We start from the raw sequence: 22,484 nt of genomic DNA on the forward strand, positions 1-22,484 counted from the left end.
CAACAATGGTCCAAGATCTGAACCCTGGGACACACCAGTGGCATCTTAAATCTGACAGATTAACATCTCTCTCTCTCTCTCTCTCTTATACTAATTTCCGATAGCTGTCTGTCAGCAATCAGGTTGTCCAAGCCAAAAGTTTACATTCCACTCCCACATTATCTACTTGATCCAACAGCCTTTCATGTTGTATCTTTATTATCGTTACACCCTCCATGGAGTCAGCAGACTAATCATGGAAGAATCATTCAACTCACAACATATTTATCATACTGGATTTTACAATGCTTAACACTTCTTGCATTAACAACATATTCTATGATGCATTCTATTCGCTCACATTTCTCCATGTAGAAAATCTATTTCTCATACCCCCCCTCTTCACCACACTTACACAACTTCCAGGGATGGCCTCTGGTTCTTCCCCTCTTGCCTTCTATTCTTTTTATAATCCCCTCTGGATTAATTCAATAAAATCCCCTCACTAACATAAACATTTCTATCATATCATCTCTTTTCCCTCATCCACCAAACTGCAATCCACATTTCTTCAACACCTCTCTCTCTCTCTCTCTCTCTCTCTCTCTCTATAGCTAGCATTCCAGAGTCCTGCTATTGTCTTAGTCACCCTTCTCTGGACCCTCTCCAATGTTTCCACATCACAATGAAACCAGGTGACCAAATCTGAGCACAATAGTCCAAGTGTGGTCTAACCAGTGCTTTATACAGTGACACAACCACCTCCTTATCTCTACATTAGTGTACTTCTTATCATTGTGGCACAATGATGTGCAGTTTATGCAACACTTGCAATATGCCCTCTGAACTTCAGTCTACTCTCAATCATCACTCCCAAATCTCAAATTTCATTCACTTCCTGCAGTAGAGCACCATCAATATAATACACAGACTTATATTTCTGCACTGCAAAATGCAACATCTTGCACTCTTAAAACTACAATCCCACTACTTTGTCCAAGTCAAAAGTCTATTCAAATCTTCCTGAAGAGAATTATCATCAGCAAACAACTGAAGATTCCTAGCAAAGACCTATCAAACACTTTTGCAAAGTCCAAGAATATCACTGTGAATGATTCTCCCCTATCTAACACACTCATTATCCTATCATAAAATGCAAGTAAATTGCTAAAACAAGACCTACTGCTTTATAAGCTGACAATCATAAGCAATACTGTGTCAATCAATCCAATCTTGTATTTGATTCCTAACCAATTTCTCATTGCACAATTGCTCATTCAATAATTCCATTATACTCTTTACAACAGTCACTCTGTTGCCATGACTATCCACCTGCTGTTAACCTGCCATATTTATTTTTCCTCTTGCTTGCCACATAGTGGAAGAATTTCCTTGAATTAACCTTGGCCTGACCAGCTAATCTCTTGTACTATACCTTTTCTTTCTTTATCATACTTGTTGCCTTCCTAGCCTGCACTTTATGCTCCTCATGGATCTGATTTCCACAATTTGTCTTGTACCTCCTCCATAAACATTTCTTTTCCAACACAGCTTGCTTGATTTCACTGTTCATCCATGTCACCTCTACTCTAGCTTATCAAATGTCTTAGCAAAGTCCAACAGTATCATAGTTTGCATTTCCTTTATCCAACTCAGCTGTAACATTATTATAAAATATGAAGAAATTGCTCAGACATGATCTCCCTTTATCATACTCATGCTGTTCCTTGCAAAGTATATTGCTGGTCCACCCATTTCTGTGTGTGAGTTCTTATCAACCTCTCTAAAATCTTTACAAGTACATCAAAGATCAAAGACACTGATAAGTCAATAATAAATTTAGTTTAATCCTTTATCCAAGTGTGAGCAAACAAAGTTTGCGCCTGAAAGTATCTTCAGGACTGGGGTAAGGTGGTACAACACCGGCAACTCCTTGCAAAGGTGGAGCAAGCTTACATCACTCCTATCTCAGTATCTCCCATAATGCAAAATACATCTCATTGCGGATGTTATGCATTAAGGGAAGGGCCACTACCCAGACTAGTTTCAACCTTTATTGAGGTCTCTTCAGTGGGAGACAGGCCCATATGTGGAGATACCAGGCAGAAGCAATAGCAAGGTCATCTCTGACTATAGGAGTTGCCAAAAGGTGTACCACCTTTTTTATTAAATTACTCTGGATTTAGAGAAAGATGTTGAAAGTTTATTTTTCACTTGGTTAGAGTATAATAAATTTAGTTTAATCCTTTATCCAAGTGTGAGTAAACAAAGTTTGTGACTGAAAGTATGATCTCCCTTTATCATACTCATGCTGTTCCTTGCAAAGTATATTGTTTGTCAATAGTCTTAGCACCACTCTTGTGCAATGGGATTATCATATATTCTTTCCATTCCTGTGAGATTTTTTTTTTTTTTAACTCAAATTATACAAACATGTCAAGAACCAGGCTAGTTCGACCAAACATTCCTTTAGCACACCTACTGATATCCCATCTTTTCCTATTACCAAATTCTTATCCCGGCTACACAACGGCTCTAGAACTTCCTTCTCATGCACCTTTATCTCTTCATCCAATGTAGTGGTAGCACTATATTACATATACCAGGTTGACAGACCTTGATGAAGTTAGTACTCATTATTTGAACTACCTCATCTGCTTCTGATACTAAGGCACAGTCTGCATTCAGGAAAGTTATTCTTCCACAGTCATGCTTTCTTTCACTTGCAGCATAATGATAAAATTCTTTTGGGTTGCCTTTAGCCTGTGCAGCCAATTTCTTTTCATATTTCAACTTAGCTTATTGTACATGCTCATAACTTTTCTGGGCTCAGCTTCATATGCTTCATAACTATTCTCAAGATTTTCCTTCCACATCACCATCTTCTTATGGAGATTCCCATTCCATTTGTTCTTCAAATTCTAGGGACACACTCAGTTACCGCATCATTTAGATGCCATTGATGGTAGTAGTATCGTAGTTAGAGAATTAAATAGTAATGGAGAGGATCAGATATACTTAGTGAAGTAGAGTAGTGTGCCCTCCCACAATGAGTCCTTGGATTCCCTTGAGGTGTCACGTAATAGTAATAATTTATGCATCTTTTCAAAGCTTCCCATGCATTGCTGATATCTATTCTATCCTGAGTTTGTTATATTTCTGATTTATAGCTCAGCATATAATCTGTCCTGATCACAACATCGATACACTTGGCCACATCCACAGTCAGCACAGCATGATCACTGTCGCCAACTGGTAGCAAAATAGTCACATCCTTAAATGAGACACCTTCTGATGCTATGATCAAATCTCGAACTCTTTGTCCTTGAGTTGCTTCTTTAACATGCTGCTTGAGAAAGTTGTCACACAACAACTCAAATTCTCCTTCATTCATATCATGAGTTGTTCTCTGATATCCAATCAATATTCGTATAATTTAAGTCACCCATAATAATTACTCATTTAAATTAAAGATGCCAAAAAAATTACATTCTTGGTTTAATCCTTTATCCAAATTAAGCAAAGTTTGCATGTGAAGTAACTTCACGACTGGACAACTTGTAAGACAAGTCATTAGCATCACTTGCCTTAGTATCCCAGCAAAACACGTCTTTACAGACATGTATAATGCTATGCATTATGGGAAGGGTCAATATCCAGACCTGTTTTCATCTTCATTGAGGTGAATAAATAAAGGGGTGCTCATCACAGGCACTGAGTAGTTGGTATAGGGGTGCAAGAGAGCCTGATAGTATTAGGAGAAAGAAAAGACAGATAGTATGAAAGAGAGAGAGAGAAAAAAAGGCCTCAGCTCTTTTATATCATCATATAGCCAAAGGCTATCAGTTTTCCTTTTTCACCAATATCATATAGATGAACAACCAAAAGACCAATTGAAACTAATGTGCAAAGATGAGTGATACCCAGGTGGTCAGCTTTATCTCAGTTAACCGCCTTGAGTTGGCCTTCTCTTCCTGGGATTGCTCACCAGTCATCCCTGCAATTGACTATGAGACCGCATTGAATTATGAGGATGGAACTATTTAAAAAACCTCTCATAACAAGAACAGACAGAATTTTATTTCCCCTAGTGAATATTGAATAATGTGGGTGGTCACCACCATCTAGTCAAAAATTTGATATCTCCTAGAATGCTTCTTTCTAAATACAAAAATTGTCTGACTGAACAATAAAATTTCCACAATTCAATATTATAAAATATTTGGATATCTTATTACTGGTTTTTAAAATCCCTGTTTCTTTCTAACCTTCCTTGGTCTCATCAGTGGGAGCCAGACCCAGAAGTGGTACCAAGGTTGAAGTAATCCAGACGTTGGATTTTCGTATATAGTGACGGCTCAACTGGATAGGGATAATGGGTTTACAGTGATACTACTGGACCTTGCCAAGGCCTTTGACAGGATAACACATGGAACCCTAATCAGTAAACTGGAGCAGATGGGGATAGATATAGGGTTGGTAAGATGAATAGGAGGGTGGTTGAAGGAGAGATACCAGAGAGTGGTTTATTCAGGAGTGGAGTCAAAAAGACGTCTTGTGACTAGTGGAGTGCCGCAGGGCTCTGTTCTTGGACCACTGCTTTTCAATTTGTTCATCAATGATATTGGAAAGGATTTGAGAGGAAGTGTTCACTTGTTTGCTGATGATGCAAAGTTGGGTAGAGCAATTGTGAGTGCACAGGATGTCAAAATTTTACAGGATGATTTGGATAGTTTGGAGGACTGGGCTAGGAAAAATGGATGTCAGTTTAATGTGGCAAAGTGTAAGGTTATGCACTTTGGGGTGAAAAGAATAGCAGCAGTATATCGCATAGGTGGAACCGTACTCCAGGAGATTGATGAAGCCAGGGATTGGGAGTACTGGTGGATAGGGAATTGAAGTTTAGTGGGCACATTGCAAAAGTAACTAAAACAGCTCACCAAATCACTTGGCTTATGAAAAATACTTTAACATGCAGAGAGAAACAAGTTGTTGTTCCTCTGTATCGAGCCTTGATAAGACCCCATCTGGACTTCTGTGCCCAGTTATGGGCACTAGGGTTTCTTCGTGATGGGGAGGAAGTGGAGAGGGTCCAGAGACGAGTGACCAAGATGATAGCAGGTCTGTGGAATGAACCTTATGAGAATAGGTTGAGGATTTGTGGGTTGCAGAAATTGGACGATAGGCGAAGGAGGGGTGATATGATTGAGACATTCAAATTACTGAAGGGTTTTTATAAGATTGATCCAGAAGATATTTTTGAAAATATGACTGGTGGTGGGAGGACTAGGGGCCATGCATGGAAGCTGGGCAAGAGGGTGGTTGACAAGGGTGTTAGAGCTAGGTTTTTTACTTGGAGAGTGGTGAATGAGTGGAATAAGCTTCCAGAGTCTGTTGTGGGTGCTACGACCATGAATGAGTTCAAGGCAAGATATGATAGATACTGTGTAAATGTTGAATAGTTGTTCCAGACATGATGTTAGGGCCTCCCTCGATGAGTCTGTCGACTCCTTGGAGTTTCCCGGGACAATAATAATAATAATAATAATGAGTAGCCAAAAGGTGTCCCACCTTATTACTAAAATACACAGGATTAGAGATAGACGGTGAAAGTTTTGCCACTTGGTTAAACTATAAATTAATGCACCAAGAAATTATATTCTTTGTTTAATGTTATAGCATAGCATTATACGTCGGTCAGGATATGCACTTTGCATTACAGGATGCATATTCAATAGCATATGCATAGCATTATACATTCCATAAGGATATATGGGATAGTAACCCTTCCCTTAATGCATAGTATTATACATATCCACAAGGAGATGTGCTTTGCATTATAAGACAAGGAGTGATGAGAGCTTGGTCCACCTTTACCACAAGTTGCCTCAGTCCTGAAGATACTTCAGGTGCAAACTTTGCTTAGACTTGGATAAAGGATTAAACTAAATTTATTATAATCTAACCAAATGGAAAAAACTTCCAACATCTTTCTTTAAATCCAGAGTAATTTAATAATAAGGTGAGACTCCTTTTGGCAACTCTTATAGGTAAATATGACTTCTCCATTGCTTTCACCCCAGTATCATCTCTTCTGGGTCTGGTTCCCACTGATGAGACCACAATAAAGGTTGAAACCGGTCTGGGTAGTGGTCCCTCCCATAATGCATAGCATTATGCATGTCTGCAAGGAGATGTGCTTTGCATTATGGGAGATACTAAGACAGGGAGAGTGATGAGAGCTAGGTCCACCTTTACCACAGATTGCCTCAGTCCTGAAGATACTTCAGGCGCAAACTTTGTTTGCTTACACTTGGATAAAGGATTAAACTAAATTTATTATAATTTCTTCTCATAATCCGATTTTACCTTTCTTACCATGCTGGCCACCTCTCTTGCCTGATCCTTATACTGTTCATGAGTTAGCTGGTCACCTTTCTCCTTATATACTCTACACAGCATTTTCTTTCTTTCTTCTTCTTTTTTTTTTTTTTTTTTTTTTTTTTTTTTTTTTTTTTTTGTAGCTCATGCTTAATGATACTACTCATTAGTCTATTCCATATCCAATTTACCCTCCTGACCTTGGGTATATACATTTTGTGTTGATTTCTGATCAACTGAATTTAAACAGACATGATTACAAGAAACTTGCCAAAAAACATTTTTTTTTTTGGAAAACATTTGTAAAACATTAATAATCAGTGATCCCAATTTACAACCTGGAAAACGTTTGGAAACCATTAATAATCAGCGATCCCAATTTACAACCTAGTCATCCTACAAACACCCATAGAGAGTACACCATCCAGATATGATTTTGGAGTCATATCCACATGTTTTATTCAATATTGTGTGTGTGTGTGTGTGTGTGTGTGTGTGTGTGTGTGTGTGTGTGTGTGTGTGTGTGTGTGTGTGTGTGTGTGTGTGTGTGTGTGTGTGTGTGTGTGTGTGTTATAAGTGGTAGTTCTACTCCCTTAAGATGTGTCAGTGACTGAGATGAAATAGTTTTTAATCCTTTCTTGGTACTCCATTAAACCTCCAACATGATGTCCTACCAGCACTTAAGCCTTAATACTCAGTTATGATAAATCAATGTAAGCTGATGCTTACATTTTATGTCAAGTTATGAAAAGAATAAGAATACCCAATAATGGGTTTATGATAAGATTTATTTTAATTTGAGTAAGGCCTTTAACAGTCATCAGAAGAAGACAGATGAAATGGTTCGGACATGTGGAGAGGGCTAATCGCATTCCAAAGCAAGCACTAGAAGGAATCGTTCTGGGATCAAGGGTTAGGGGCCGCCCTCGATTAAAATGGACTGATAACATCAAAAAATGGACAAATTCCTCCCTTTCTCAACTGACATCAAGAACAAGAGACGAGACAACTGGAGGAGGCTAGCAAAGAGTATAACCTAACAGCCACGAATGACCCAACAGTTCATTTAGGACTACGGGAGAAGAAGAAGAAGAAGACCTTTGATAATGATCAACATAAGAGACTACTGATTAAACTGCATCAAATAAGTACTGATTATTATCTGGTGAGATCATTATTATTTGATAACTTCCATGGGGGGTGGGGGTCAACAGACTCATGACAGGATGTAGTGTTTGGAGAAGCATCTTCAAAGGACAAGGTTGTTAGAAGCAGGGTACCACAGAATTCGGTGTTAGAATCAGAGGTGTGCTGGTAAATTTTTAACAACTGGCTCACTTAAAAAATAATAATAATAAATAAAATTTTAAAAAAAAGCAGGTTCTCACTTTGTGAGAATTACAAACACCCAAAAGTATAAATGAATTTCATTAGCAACAAATATCTGCTTGATTTAGCCTGGGCCACTTCTTCTTAGGATGAGCAGCCCAGACTAAATTAATCAAATATTAAGGAATGAAATGCTAAGTTCACAATAATTCTAGAAACATGAAATCATTCACAGATGCCAAGCATGGGAATATTATTACCTCAAGAGGAATCTGCTCAGGCAAAATTAAGCAAATGATATGACAATTCATATCATATCATATGATATATCAGACTAACTGTCATAAATGATATGACAGACAACATGGTATGTAGTATTTGTAGAGAGCTCCTGAAAAGATAAGTGTTATTTCTAATAATAATTAGCAATATTGCTTGAATCTTACATAGATTGTTTACGTTTCATATCTTAGCGTGTCTGTGTGTTTTCTACATTATTTTCAATTAGTATTTTGATAGATCTGGACGATTTCAATCGAAGGTGAGTTAGCCAATCTCATACGGAGGTAGCAGGGTTTTTTCTCCCGGAAACTCAGGTTTTTCATCCAGCATACAGACAAATCGGCCCTTCAGAACACACGCAATTTACAGACAAAAATACTAATTGTGGTGGAGGTGGGCGGTAGATGGCATTGATGGAGATGATTCGTAGTAGAGGTTCGGTGTAGTGGTTGAGACAGTTGTAGGTGTCCTCCCGCGATGAGTCTTCAGACTCCCTGGAGGTATCAGGAATAATAATAATAATAGATAAGACAGGTAGCATGCACATGGCACTGATAAGAAGGAAAACAATGATAACCAAATTGCCATCTTTGTTCAAAAATTTTAACATAAGGGAGTTTATTCAGTGCAATGTCTGCGAGATGTATGCTTTACGGAGAGTGGTTGGAGTTTGGTTAATGATAATGGAGTGAATGTGTGCAGAAAGTGAGGATTTAAAGTGTGTTTCAGGTCAAGAGTGATATCATTGTGGAAAGTCAGAATGTAGAAAATAGTGATATGATAGAAATTTGTGATGGAGTACCAGTTTGCTTTGAGAGCGGCATTGAAAGTGAGAATGAAGGTAAAAATACAGAACGAGTGAATGATTTAAAGGATAATAAAAATGATGAGTTAGTTGCAATGAGTGAGATTGCATGGTTGTGCGGAGTGATACACAGGGTGAATCGGCAGGTGGAACATTTGCAAATTCTATACCGAGCGAATCAGCTACTAAAAGGCAAAAGTATGATAAGAAAAATAAGAGTATGATCGTGAGTATAAGCAAAATGAAGGAGCAAGGTAAAAGGTGAGAGGTAATTTAGTAAGAGGTGTAATAGATGAGTGTGTTAAAATCGTACTTACCGGGTGCAAAAATTAAGGATGTAAGTGAGTCTATCAGAGTGCAAATGCACGGGGTGAAAGAAATGATAGTAGTGGTGGGAATGAATGACTTAAATGGAGATAAAATGGCTATGAGAGAGGACTTGAAGGAATTACTAGAAGTAGCAAAAGAAAAGAGTGAGAGAGTTAGGATAGTTAGTCTGTTACCTCGGTATGACAGAGAAGAGATGAGGAGGGCCATAATTGCAAACGACTCTATGCGCAGGTTATGCAAGAGGAGTGGTGTGGAGTTTGATGGGCGAAAGGATTTATATAAGATGGATGGTATACATTTGAATGGATTTGGTGTGCGGAGACTTGAAAAAGTGTTGTTGAATGAAGTGGATGTGCAGAACCAGAGAAACTAGAGCTACCAAGGAGGGGGGGAGTGGATATGCAGACATCAGTGAGACAGTTGAGTGTAATAATGTATATAATGTACCCGAGCCAGTATTAAGGACAAGAAATCAGAATGGGATAGTTAGAATAATGCATCAAGATAGGGGTGGGACAAAGAGACCTCTGCATTTCATGGTATACTAATGCCAGGAGTATTAGGAACAAGAAGCAAGAATTTTTGGTCTTGGTTGGCTCTTCCAGGCCACAGGTTATTGGCATTAGTGAAACATGGCTGACAGAAGATGATATAGCTAGTGGGATTGAATGTGAGGGGTATAGTGTGTTCAGGAGGGACAGGGAGAATAAAATGGGGGGAGGAGTGTTATTGATGATAGCTGATGAACTGCAGCCAAGGAGAATAGAAGTTGAACTGCTGGATAGAGAAAAGAGCACATTTGAGGCTATTTGGTGTGAGATTGAGGCTAGCAGAACAAAATATACAATTGGGTGCTGCTATAGACCAGCTGATGGAATAGATGGTGGGATAGTATGCATAAGCAAATAGAAGCAATGAGTGGAAGAAGGGTAATTATTATGGGGGATTTCAACTATGGCATAGATGGCGAACCTATGACACGTGTGCCAGAAGTGGCACGTCCGAGAATTAAGCTGGCATGTCAACGATTTACAGGTGATATCTTTTTATATGCTTATAAATTATTCAACCTTTTTTTTTTTAATTGTTACAATACGTACAAGTTAAATTTTGTTTTACACCAGAGAGCAACTATGAAGATGTGCATATGATTGGTGCGGTATTAACAAAAGATCGCATGACCCAAAGACAAAGGCAACCTACAATTGTTGAGTTGAAATGCTTATTCTCTGTTGGGGTGTTGTTTAATTATCGCCTCGACGTGAACACGTTTAAACATTTTTTGTGTGCGAGATATATGCAACACTTTTTAATGTCTTTTTTCATAAAGTAAAATCAGGGTGCCAGTTATACGCGAGGGCGAGTTATTTTCCAGTAAATATGGTAAGTGTTTCGCCAACAAGTTTTTTTTTTTTTTTTTTTTTTTTTTTTTTTTTTTTTTTTTTTTTATGTTGGGCCATACACAGGAGGTTGATTGGTCAACCTATAGCACATTAGTACCATGTATGGGTGGTGGGTTGGGAAAGGAGGAATTTGTTTACATTTGATTTGAATGACTTTAAATTGTATTCGTTGAGAAACAGGTGGGAAACTGTTCCACAGTGCAGCAGTTGCAGGGATGAAGAAAAAGGAAAAGAAATTTGTTCTGTTTGTTTCTAGGTGTACTGTGAAGAGGTGTTGTGCAGCAGCTGCATGTGTTCCAAAGAGCATAGTACTGAGCGGGAGAATAATTGATGTTATTTTGGATGAGCATTTCCCATGGAAATATTTGTAGAATATACTTACTGCAGAGAACAAACGTCTGTGTGAAAGTGGGGGGAGAGAATTGGTAAGGGATGGATCATTGATAAGTCTAATTGTCCTCCTCTATAATGAGTCGACATTTTGGGAAACTTTTAGGGGCCCCACCCCAAATGTTGGAACAGTATTCAATAATTGGGTGGATTTGTGACTTGTATAATGTTAGTAGCTGTTCAGGGGTAAAGTAATGTCTTGAGTGGAAAAAAATCCTAGTTGTTTTGAGGCTGAGCATGCAATTTTTGAAGTTGACATCCTTCTGCTGCTTCCCTTGCTCAGCTAAGTCCGATGGTGATTTACAATGCATAAATATTTTTCTCACTACTGTTTTTTTTTTTTAAACCAACATAATGAAATTATATTTAATAATACAATAATCAATTTTACACTGAATAACATTGTAAATGTATATATAAATAAACAGCATCATCATCATAATATATATATTTATTTATAATTTTATAAATAATATTTTATTTATAATATTTATTTATATATAAATTTATAATATATATTTATTTATTTATAATATTTATTTATATATAAATTTATAATATATATTTATTTATTTATAATATTTTATAAATAATATTTACTTATAATATTCATTTATATATAAATTTATAATATATATATTTATTTATTTATAATATTTTATAAATAATTATTTATAATTTTATAAATAATATTTTATTTTCATCATCATGCTTATCAAGGATTTAGGCCTAGCATGGCCTGTTCCGGCCTTAGAAGTCATTGTTGAATCATTTACGAGGACATCCTGGTTTTCTTTTTCCTAATGGCTTATACTTTGAGGCTTGCTTTGGTAATCTTTCTGTTTTCATTCTTTGAACGTGTTCCATCCATTTATGTTTATATTTTTTAATTTTTTCTATTACTGGTTCTTGGTTTAATTCTTTCATAATATCTTCATTTCTTTTGTGATCAAATAGGGTATACTTTGCAGTTTTTCTCATAAACTTCATTTCTGTTATTGTTAATCTTTGTTTGTCCTTTTGTTTTATTGTCCAGATTTCGCTTCCATACATTAAGACTGGTAGGGCTAACGTATTGTATACTTTTAACTAGGTTTGGTTTAAATATAGAGTTAATTACACCTGTTATTTTTAAATATTTTGCAATTTTTACGTTTATATCTTTTTCATTTTCATGTGTGATCATACATCCTAGGTAATTAAATGAATTCACCTGTTCTAAGATCTTGTTATCTATTACTATTTTAGTTCTTGCTGGATCATGTCCTTTAAAGGCCATAGTTTTTGATTTTTCTATTGATATTATCATACCATAATCTTTGGATATCTCATTTAGATCTAAAATAGCATTCTGTAAGTTATCTTCAGAATTTGTAATTATTATTTGTAATAATTATTATGGAGCAGATGGGAATGGATATTAAATTGGTGATATGGATAGGAGAATGGCTCAGGGAGAGATACCATAAGGTGGTGTATGGAGGAGCCGAGTCCAGAATGAGGCAGGTGACCAGTGGTGTGCCTCAGGGCTCTGTGCTTGGGCCAATGTTGTTTAATTTGTATATAAATGATATAGGAAACGGCTTAAAGGGAGATATTCAGTTGTTTGCTGATGATGCAAAGTTGTGTAGTGCAATAAAAAATCAAGCTGATGTTGAAAGTTTGCAGGAGGATTTAAATAAGCTGGTAAAATGGGCAAAAGAAAATGGATGTCAGTTCAATGTGGAAAAGTGTAAAGTCATGCATTTTGGGATTAAAAGATTACCAGCTGTGTACTACATCGATGGAAAGGTACTCCAAGAGATTGATGAGGCTAGGGACTTAGGGGTATTGGTAGATAGGGAGATGAAGTTCAGAGGACACATTGCTAAGGTGTCCAAGATTGCACATAGGATTACTTGGTTGTTGAGGAACACACTGACATCCAGAGATAAAGAGGTTATTATTCCCCTTTATAAAGCATTGATACTTCCACATTTGGATTACTGTGCTCAGGTCTGGTCACCTGGATTCCTTGGAGATGAGGAGGCTGTGGAGAGGGTTCAGAGAAGAGTGACCAAGTTGGTGAGTGATATAAAAAATGCTCCCTACATTGATAGATTGAGAGCTTGTGGATTGCAAAGATTGGTTGATAGGCGAAGAGGGGATATGATAGAAACATTCAAATTACTAAAAGGTTTTTATAGGACTGATGCAGGGGAAATGTTTCAGCTGTGTGATAGTGATGGAAGAACAAGAGGTCATCTCTGGAAATTAAAGAAGAGTGTGGTTAACAAAGGTGTCAGAACAAGGTTTTTTGCCTGGAGGGTGGTGAATGAGTGGAATTCATTGCCTGACTTAGTTGTGAGCTCTTCGTCTGTAAATGAATTCAAGAAGAGATATGACAGATATTGTTTTGCTAGTTTGGGTCTCCCGCGATGAGTCTGCTGACTCCATGGAGATACCCGTAATAATAATAATAATAATATTTGGTCGTCGGCAAAGAGGAGAGTGTTTAAGTTAACTGTAGGAGAAAGTTTAATTCCTTGATGTTTTTATTCCATTTTATTATTATTTCATTTAAGTAGATATTAAAATATTTTATTTTATTTATAATATTTATTTAAATATAAAAATTAACAGTAATTATGGGCATAGACCATATTGGTCTGTTCAGGTCTCATTATCCATCCAATATCCTTTTTTTTTTTTATGTCTACCTTGCCTTCTCTTTCCAACTGGCTTATATTTTAGTATTTGTTCAAGATGTTATAAATAAATATTAGAAATAAAATATTATTTATAAAATTATAAATAATTATTTATAAAATATTATAAATAAATATATATAAATTATAAATTTATATATAAATAAATATGATAAATAAAATAAAATATTTATAAAATTATAAATAAAATATTTATAAAATTATAAATAAAATATAAAATTAGAAATAATTATTTATAAAATATTATAAATAAATAAATATATTAAAATTTACATATAAATAAATATTATAAATAAAATATTTATAAAATTAGAAATAATTATTTATAAAATATTATAAATAAATAAATATATTAAAATTTACATATAAATAAATATTATAAATAAAATATTATTTATAAAATTAGAAATAATTATTTATAAAATATTATAAATAAATATATATATTATAAATTTATAAATAAATAAATGAATTAATTAAGTTAGATTAATTTTCTATTAATTTTTCCCCTATTAAAAACTACCCAGCACGTCAGCAAACCAATTAGTAAATTTTTTGGCATGCGCACATAAAAAGGTTCATCACCATGGAACTATGGTAACACTGATTGGACGGAGGGGAGGACATATGGGAGGAAGGAATTGGATTTTATGCAGTTATTAAGGGATAACTATCTGCGACAGCATGTAATGGAAAATACTAGCAGTCACAGAGTGCTAGACCTAGTAATTGCATCTGAGAATTTGGCTGTAACGAATATGACCACGTTGCAACCAATTGGTGAGAGGTGATCATAGGGTCTTGACTTGGGAGGTGGCTAAATGTGTGGAATTTTCAATTAAGACAGGGTACATGTGGAATTACCGGACTGGTAAGTATGACAAGCTTAGGAGTTTGCTTGGTTTAGTGCCATGGCATGTAAAACTACAAGGGTTGGATGTTGATAGTGCATGGGAGGCAGTTAAGGAGTGTTTGCAGGAGGCAATGGCTGACTGTATACCTAAAGTCCAAATAGTAAATCAAGTAGGGGTTAAATGGATGAATAACACCATTAAGCTTGAGCTGCAAAAAAAGAAACAACTGTGGAGGGAATTTAAGGAGAAAGGTGACCTGCAGGCACATGAACGGTATAAAGCGCAGGCCAGAAGGGTAACAAATGTCGTAAGAAAAGCAAAAGTGGATTATGAAAGAAAATTAGCCATGCAGGCTAAAGAGAATCCCATTCGATATGTTGCAAGTAAAAGAAAAAATGTATATGGCAGAATGATTTTAAAGAATGCTGATGGTAGGGAGGTAACCAAATCAGTTCATATAGTGGAATTACTGAGCGAGCACTTTGCAAGAGTATATCATCCAGGTGGTGATGCAGGAATGAAAGAATCAACAGCTTATACTGGAATTGTGGTGAATGAAGTGGAGGTGAATAGTCTATTACAAAACCTCAATGTCAATACATCTGTGGGATCGGATGATATACCAGCTCGTGTCGTATGTGAAGCGGCTAAAGAATTGTCAGTGCCCTTAACCATTTTGTTTAATTTGAGTCTTGGGTCTCGGTTAGTCCCAAGGGGGTGAAAGGAGGGGAAAATAGTTCCATTGCATAAAGCAGGTTCCAAGACTGATGTTGTAAATTACAGCCTGATTAGCATATTAGGAATCATTGTCAAGGTCTTGGAGAAAATAGTCAAGAAGAAAATACAGGAATGGACATATGAAAACGGGATACTGTGTGTGGGGGGGGGGACAGCATGGTTCTGTGAAGGGTAGATCATGCCTCAGTAACTTGCTCACATTTTATAACGTAGTGACGGCTGAACTGGATAAGGGTAATGGGTTTACAGTGATCCTACTGGACTTTGCTAAGGCCTTTGACAGGATAGCACATGGAATTCTAATTAGTAAACTGCAGCATATGGGGATGGATATAGGGTTGGTGAGATGGATAGGAGGGTGGTTGATGGAGAGATATCAGAGAGTGGTTTATTCAGGAGTAGAGTCCAAAAGACAGCCTGTGACTAGTGGTGTGCCGCAGGGTTCTGTTCTTGGACCACTACTGTTTAATTTGTTCATTAACGATATAGGAAAGGATCTGAGATGAACTGTTCATTTGTTTGCTGATGATGCAAAGTTGGGTAGTGCAATAGTGAATGCACAGGATGTCAAAATTTTGCAGGATGATTTGGATAGTTTGGAGGGCTGGGCTAAGGAGAATGGATGTCAATTTAATGTGACAAAATGTAAGGTTATGCAATTTGGGGTGAAAAGATTAGCAGCAGGATACCACATTGGTGGAACTGCACTCCAGGAGATTGACGAGGCCAGGGATTTGGGAGTGTTGGTGGATAGAGAGTTGAAGTTTAGGGGGCACATTGCAAAAGTGGCTAAATCAGCTCATCAAATCACTCGGTTGCTGAAAGATACTTTGACAAGCAGAGACAAACAGGTTATTGTTCCTCTGTACCGAGCCTTGATAAAACCTCATTTCGACTACTGTGCCCAGATTTGGTCACCTAGGTTTCTTCTTGATGAGGAGGAGGTGGAGAGGATCAAGAGGCGAGTGACCAAGATGATAGGTCTATGGAATGAACCTTATGAGAACAGGTTGAAGATTTGTGGGTTGCAGAAATTGGCTGATAGGTGGAAATTGAGACATTCAAATTACTGAAGGGTTTCTATAAGATTAATTCAGAAGATATTCTTGAGATCATGACTGGTGGTGGTGGGAGAACTAGGGGACACCTATGGAAGCTGGGCAAGAGTGTGGTTAGCAGGGGTGTTAGAGCTGGGTTCTTTACTTTTAGAGTGGTAAATGAGTGGAATAAGCTGCCAGAGTCTGTTGTGGGTGCTATGACGGTGAGTGAGTTTAAGGCAAGGTATGATAGATACTGTGTGAATGTTGAATAGTTGTTCTTGACATGATGTTAGGGTCTACCTCGATGAGTCTGATGACTCCTTGGAGTTGCCCCATTCTAATAATAATAAATGTTTGTTGGAAAATAATATTCCTGTAAAGCTGCTAGCAGGGATAATCGCTACGCAGGCTGTGGCAATAGAGAACTGAATAAGAGAAAGGATGCAAAAAAGGATGTTGAAATGAGTGCACCCTGGATGAATTTTGTTCATTTTCCTATGCAGCTAGTCATTGTTGATTGACATGAGTGCTGCACTATAGTTTATAGCCATTAAGTTAAGGGGATAAAAATCCCTTATTGTTTTTCAGCCAGTAAGCGAAACTAAGATCGAAAACTACGATCTGAACGTTTCATGTCGACAAACTGTCGGCGGATCCAAGCGTAAGTGACCACTTGGTAGTGCCACACCACGGCAACTCGTTTCAAAGGTGGAGCAAGCTCCCTCACTATTCTTGATATTTTCTCATAATGTAAAAACACACAGCTCCTAGGAGATGTAGTACTGTTTTACATTATGAGGAGAGGTCACTACCCAGACCGGTTTCAACCTTTTTTGAGGTCTCATCAGTGAGTAGCTAGACCTACATCTCCTAGGAGCTGTGTGTTTTTACATTATGAGAAAATATCAAGAATAGTGAGGGATCTTGCTCCACCTTTGCAACGAGTTGCCGTGGTGTGGCACTACCAAGTGGTCACTTATGCTTGGATCCGCAGACAGTTCGTCGACATGAAACGTTCAGATCGTAGTTTTCGATCTTAGTTTCACTTACTGGCTGAAAAACAATAAGGGATTTTTATCCCCTTAACTTATCAACCTCGCCAGAAAAAAATAGCTGTTTTGGCTTTTCATCTTAGTTTATAGCCATTGTTGGTTTAACAACTGACTTGACATTAAAATCATAATATGTGACATTTTAGATGCAAAATTCTTGAAAATTTACCAACTGAATTGTGCAAGCCACTAGCACATCGCTGATTAGGACCTTCTTTTAACATATTCAGAAATGATTTCAGGTCAAATATTAAGAATAAAATTTCTCTCTTTACTTAAGATATAAAGATTGGACAGAGTAGCCAATAGTTCTGATAACCTAGAGGACAATCATAAAATATAAGGAACTGTAAAGTAAATGATTTTGGAAATGCTCCCTAATAAACTTCATTAGCACTATGAAATTATGAGCTATAAAGGAAGAAGGCAGACAGGGCATAAGTAACAGTTAAAACACAGCTGACAAGCCATGTATAACATAGCAAGAGGTATGTAAATAAATAAGGTCATAAGAAAAGAAGAATAAATTTAGGTGAATGCTGTGAGAGAAAAAAAAAAAAACTGCATCAAAGCAAGTAAAGGGTTGCCAGAATTCCTACATTATCAGATATATGAACAGTATAAAAGGAATGGCCAGAAGTGACAGAGAATGATAAGGAAAGGAAAGGTACAGTGGGAAGAGATGTGCAGTCAAGTCAAAGAAATTTATGATATGTGTCAAGCAAGAGAAAGAATTTGATTTGAATAAGAATACTGGTGGTTTTCCATAATCAACTTTTATTTTATTTTCTAAAAAATTTTATATGCCATTTCATATTCTAAAATGTCACATATTATGATGTTAATGTTAAAAATTTGTAAGAATAAACTGTCACAGAAAAGTTTTAAAAATATCCATGTATGTGGGAGGCTTAACTACTCATCTTGAAATTATAACACACCTGTTGAGTTTTACAAGTTCTAGAAATAAATTAATTCAGTGAATATTGCCCCTTCACTATATGTCTATTATGAATGATATCATCCAATCTAAAGTGATTTGATCAGAAATAAATATGTGATAGTAAAATATGAAGGTGTAACAAACTTAATACGTTTCAAAGATATTAACACATTTTGTATTTATAAAAATTACAACTGAGAACTAACTAAAACAATAAATAAACGAATGCATATATATCAAATATCGTAAAAATGCTTTTAATGTTAATCATTCTATATCTTGTAAAATTCACTCTGAATAATACGACGATAAGAACGAAACAGCAATAAACTAGAAGAAGCAGGTGGTACCTACCAGCAATAAGACTTTGGTGCTAAACAAATGTTCTGCATAAGTGTTGAATTATTTTCTCGTTATTATAAACAAGGCACAAAACAAAAGTATTATTTATATTCTAAGGTCACGTGAAATGATATCTAATAAGTTAAAAAAAGTTAAACAAATTTTTATTTACAGAGAAGAAACTGCCATAACAAATTAGGCTTAGTATGTGCTGTATGTAGGATGCACAAGCAACATAATTTTTTATTAATAATCATCGATTACTTTTTTTAGATTTCTTTATAACTCAATCTTATTTAATTGGCTTCATAATGATATGCAATAAAATATTTACATTTTCATCACATAAAATAAAGAATGATACTGTATTTATCTATTTTATTATAAATATCAATTTGATGCACAATTTTACAGTTGTCAGGATGGCCGAGCGGTCTAAGGCGCCAGACTCAAGGTTTAACCCTTCCCAGTAAATGGGCTGTGATTTCTGGTCCACGTATGTGGGCGTGGGTTCGAATCCCACTCCTGACAGAAACTTTTTATGATGCGCATAACTTTACTTTTATTTTTCTTTTATTTTTTATTTTTTTCTCGCAAAATGACTATGTTAATTTCTAAAGATATGATAATACTATAAACAATGGAATTTATACACGTTATTTCTTACGAATTTCATTTAGAGCATTTCGTTTCATCCAACTTAATACATATAATTATTTGAATTAAATGCTATTCATGCAGACGAAACAATTAACAAATATTAAGAATTAAGTTATTTTGATATGAAAAGAGGGACTGAGAAATATTTATTTAGTTTCATGACAATTATTATCTTATTAATATAACTTATTTGACCTGTTTGCCAATAATGTTCATTTCATAAACTTAGTTCGTAATGTAATTAAAAAAAAAAAAAAGCATACAAATAAGTTCCATTAATTATTTAACTGAAAATTCACAGCATCATTTAGGTTTGATTTCGTGAAGAAGAGAAGAAAACACCTCATCCGCTTCCATTCAGAAGAGTCATTCTGTTCATTTGACTTTTAAATTAGATAAACAGCATTTAATATTGATTGTTAAAAAGACGGTATTCACATTTTATAAATAATATTTATTACTTATTTTTATTGGGCTTATTCACAAATGCAACAGAGTCCGTATACAGATGCCTTATACATCAAATATTTTCTTATAGGAATATGCAAGTACTAAGGATACTAAATAAATTCTGAAATACAAATATTTAAATAAAATTCATTAAAGAAATTTTGCGCATATATAATAATTCAACAGTTATATCAAATAAATTGTTCAGTTGAATGAATTACAAAAAAAAAAAAATCAATTATCTACATTAAGGAAATAAACTGATTGCATTCAAAATCTTAGATTCTTAATATTACTACTTGGTTTTCGAGTTTACATTAATAGAAACATTGAACTAACATAACCAATTATTCTAGAATCCAAAACGGATAATCACAAAATTAAAGATGGATAATTAGTCTCTCAGTTGGCATAGACAAGTCCTTTGATTGGAAAGATCCAGGTTCAAATCTCGTCTATGACGTGAGGGAACATTTATTATTATTATTATTATTATTATTATTATTATTATTATTATTTCGTGACACCTCCAAGGAGTCCAAAGACTCATCGGGAGAGGGCACCTACTCTTCAACTCTCCGTTTCCATCATCTACTGCTCATCACCACCACTAGTATTTTTTGTCTGTAAATTCCGTGTGTCCTAAATGAGGCTTTTTCAATCAAATGGTTTAATAGCCAGTCTCATATGGAGGTGGAGAGACTTCTCCCGGAAAGTTGGATTTTTCGTCCCTCAAAACAGGGAAACCAGCTCCTTGATCACACAGATCTACAGGCCTTGCTTGTAGATCTGGATTATGCAAAAATAAATAAAAAAATACAAAAAAGTCCTTAACCCGCCCACAGTACTAATGCACTATAGGTTTATAACATATAGTGGGTGGACAACACACACACACACACACACACACATAGATAGATAGATTTCTCGGACTTCAGCCAGCCTTTACAAGTGTGCGTGATATTTAAGTGAACTATTTTGCAGGGGACTGTGTATGTCAGGAGTGTAAAACTCAATGAACTGCGGGCCATTTGCTATAAAACTGTATCTCATGTGGGCCGCAAAAAAATTTCGACTAAAAAATCCGCACTAATTAGAATTGAAGGGAAGTGAAAAATTGAATATAAATAAATTGGAAAATTAATAACAAAAATTTTATTTATTCTAAGTCATTACAAGACATAAAATAATAGTATAATGATTATGACAACTCAAAAGAAAAAAAAATAATAATAATAACAATATAAAGAATATTTTTTTTATATTAATATTTACAATAGATAGCATTTAATCCAAATTAAACAAAAATTAAATTTTATTTGAATAAATCAAATATTTATATATTTATACATTCTAAAAAAAAGTATAAACTCTCATTAATAACCATCACAAAAATTTACAGCACCTCCTGTTAGTTTGAAATTTTTTGTTTGTATTGAAAAATAGCTGATTGAAAAAAGTTTTCAATTCACATTACTTCCACCTTGGTATCACCACCTCTGGGTCAGCCTCCCACTGACAAAACCTCTAGTTCGAATCCGGTTGGACGCCTGTTTGGTGAATAGCCGTTCTGTAGCCAATGAAGTTTACTGAGGCAGCACGGCTGTTGCTGTTACCCCTCAAATGAAAAATATGAGCAGCTCTGTTCGGTGGTGGTGGGATGAGCTTGCCACAGGGTAGAACCAATGCTGAGAGCTCTTCTCGGTGACAGGGTGAGCCTGTTACTGAGGAAACAACGTTGAGTTTTTGATCCTGAGGGTCGCTCATAATTAGGTGATCTGGGGATCCCAGAAGTTTTTGGAGAGGTAATCCCACACTTATTACAGGGAAACCGGTCTGGGTAGTGAGCCTTCCTTAGTGCATAGCATTATACATGTCCGCAAGGAAATGTGCTTTACATTATGAGAGTTACTAAGGCAAGTGATGAGAACTTATTCCACCTTTACCATGAGTTGCCCTAGTCCTGAAGATACTTCAGGCGCAAACTTTGTTTGCTTACACTTGGATAAAGGATTAAACTAAATATATAATTTATAGTTTAACCAAGTGAAAACACTTCCAACATCTTTCTCTAATCCAGAGTAATTTAATAATAAGGTGTGACACCTTTTGGCAACTTGTATAGATAAATATGACTTCTCCATTACTTCCACCTTGGTATGACTTATGCGCGCACACAGATCAGCATGGCATTTCGTTGATGACAGTTGTGGATTTTCTTCTCGGTAGAACGTGTTAATCAAATATGAAAAACTTTAGTTTTGTAGTGTAGCAGCTAGATTAACTAGCAGAGACGTGATTAAAGTTATTCAATTACGGATTATACTGTATTTAAGAACAGCAGCAAAGGTAAGTAGATTGTAATTGCAACGAGGGAGATTCGTTAGGCCTAACAGCCGTTAGAATCGCCATTGTTAGCACATCTATTTCAGATCCATATATTTGCAGGAATTACTTGCGTTTATACGCAAATCGTTAATGATGAATGCGTTAGATTTGGACGCCCTCACAGATTCTCTGAATGAAGAGCCAGCGCTTATTCTTGTAAAGAAACTTCAAAGGAAGTTTAAGCTCAAATGGCCATCAAACATGATAGATCCTGACATCATTATAGACTCTCTAGATAAAGGACTGGCATTCAGCTTCATAAAGAAACTCCTTAAGACGTTCGAGCTTGAATGGCCCGGCTTCCTAAATTTTTACTCTTTGCCCGCGACTGATGAAGATCAAAATGAAGACGCTCCTCAAAAGGGAGGAAAAATTAAATCTAGTAATCTCGGACTCTACTCATTCAGATC

General features: G+C 35.8%; 1 protein-coding gene and 1 non-coding gene across 2 annotated transcripts in view; one reads left to right on the plus strand and one right to left on the minus strand.

Annotated features, from left to right (window-relative positions):
* The window catches only part of LOC150106879 (receptor-binding cancer antigen expressed on SiSo cells-like), a 76,621-nt gene extending 57,850 nt beyond the window's left edge, over window positions 1–18,771 (minus strand). The window contains exon 1 of the mRNA XM_090392788.1: window positions 18,589–18,771. The gene's annotated coding sequence lies outside the window, so the exon portion shown is untranslated. The remainder of the gene's footprint in view (window positions 1–18,588) is intronic.
* Window positions 18,772–18,992: 221 nt separating this feature from the next.
* Window positions 18,993–19,107, plus strand: TRNAL-CAA (transfer RNA leucine (anticodon CAA)). Its single transcript has 2 exons — window positions 18,993–19,030; window positions 19,062–19,107. It is a non-coding gene; the product is annotated as a tRNA-Leu (tRNA).
* The last annotated feature ends 3,377 nt before the right edge of the window (window positions 19,108–22,484 follow it).

This window comes from Typopeltis vanoorti, chromosome 5 (assembly GCF_054136105.1).
Source record: "Typopeltis vanoorti isolate ZY-2024b chromosome 5, IOZ_Tvanoo_1.0, whole genome shotgun sequence".
In the NCBI taxonomy this organism is placed as follows: Eukaryota; Metazoa; Arthropoda; class Arachnida; order Uropygi; family Thelyphonidae; genus Typopeltis; species Typopeltis vanoorti.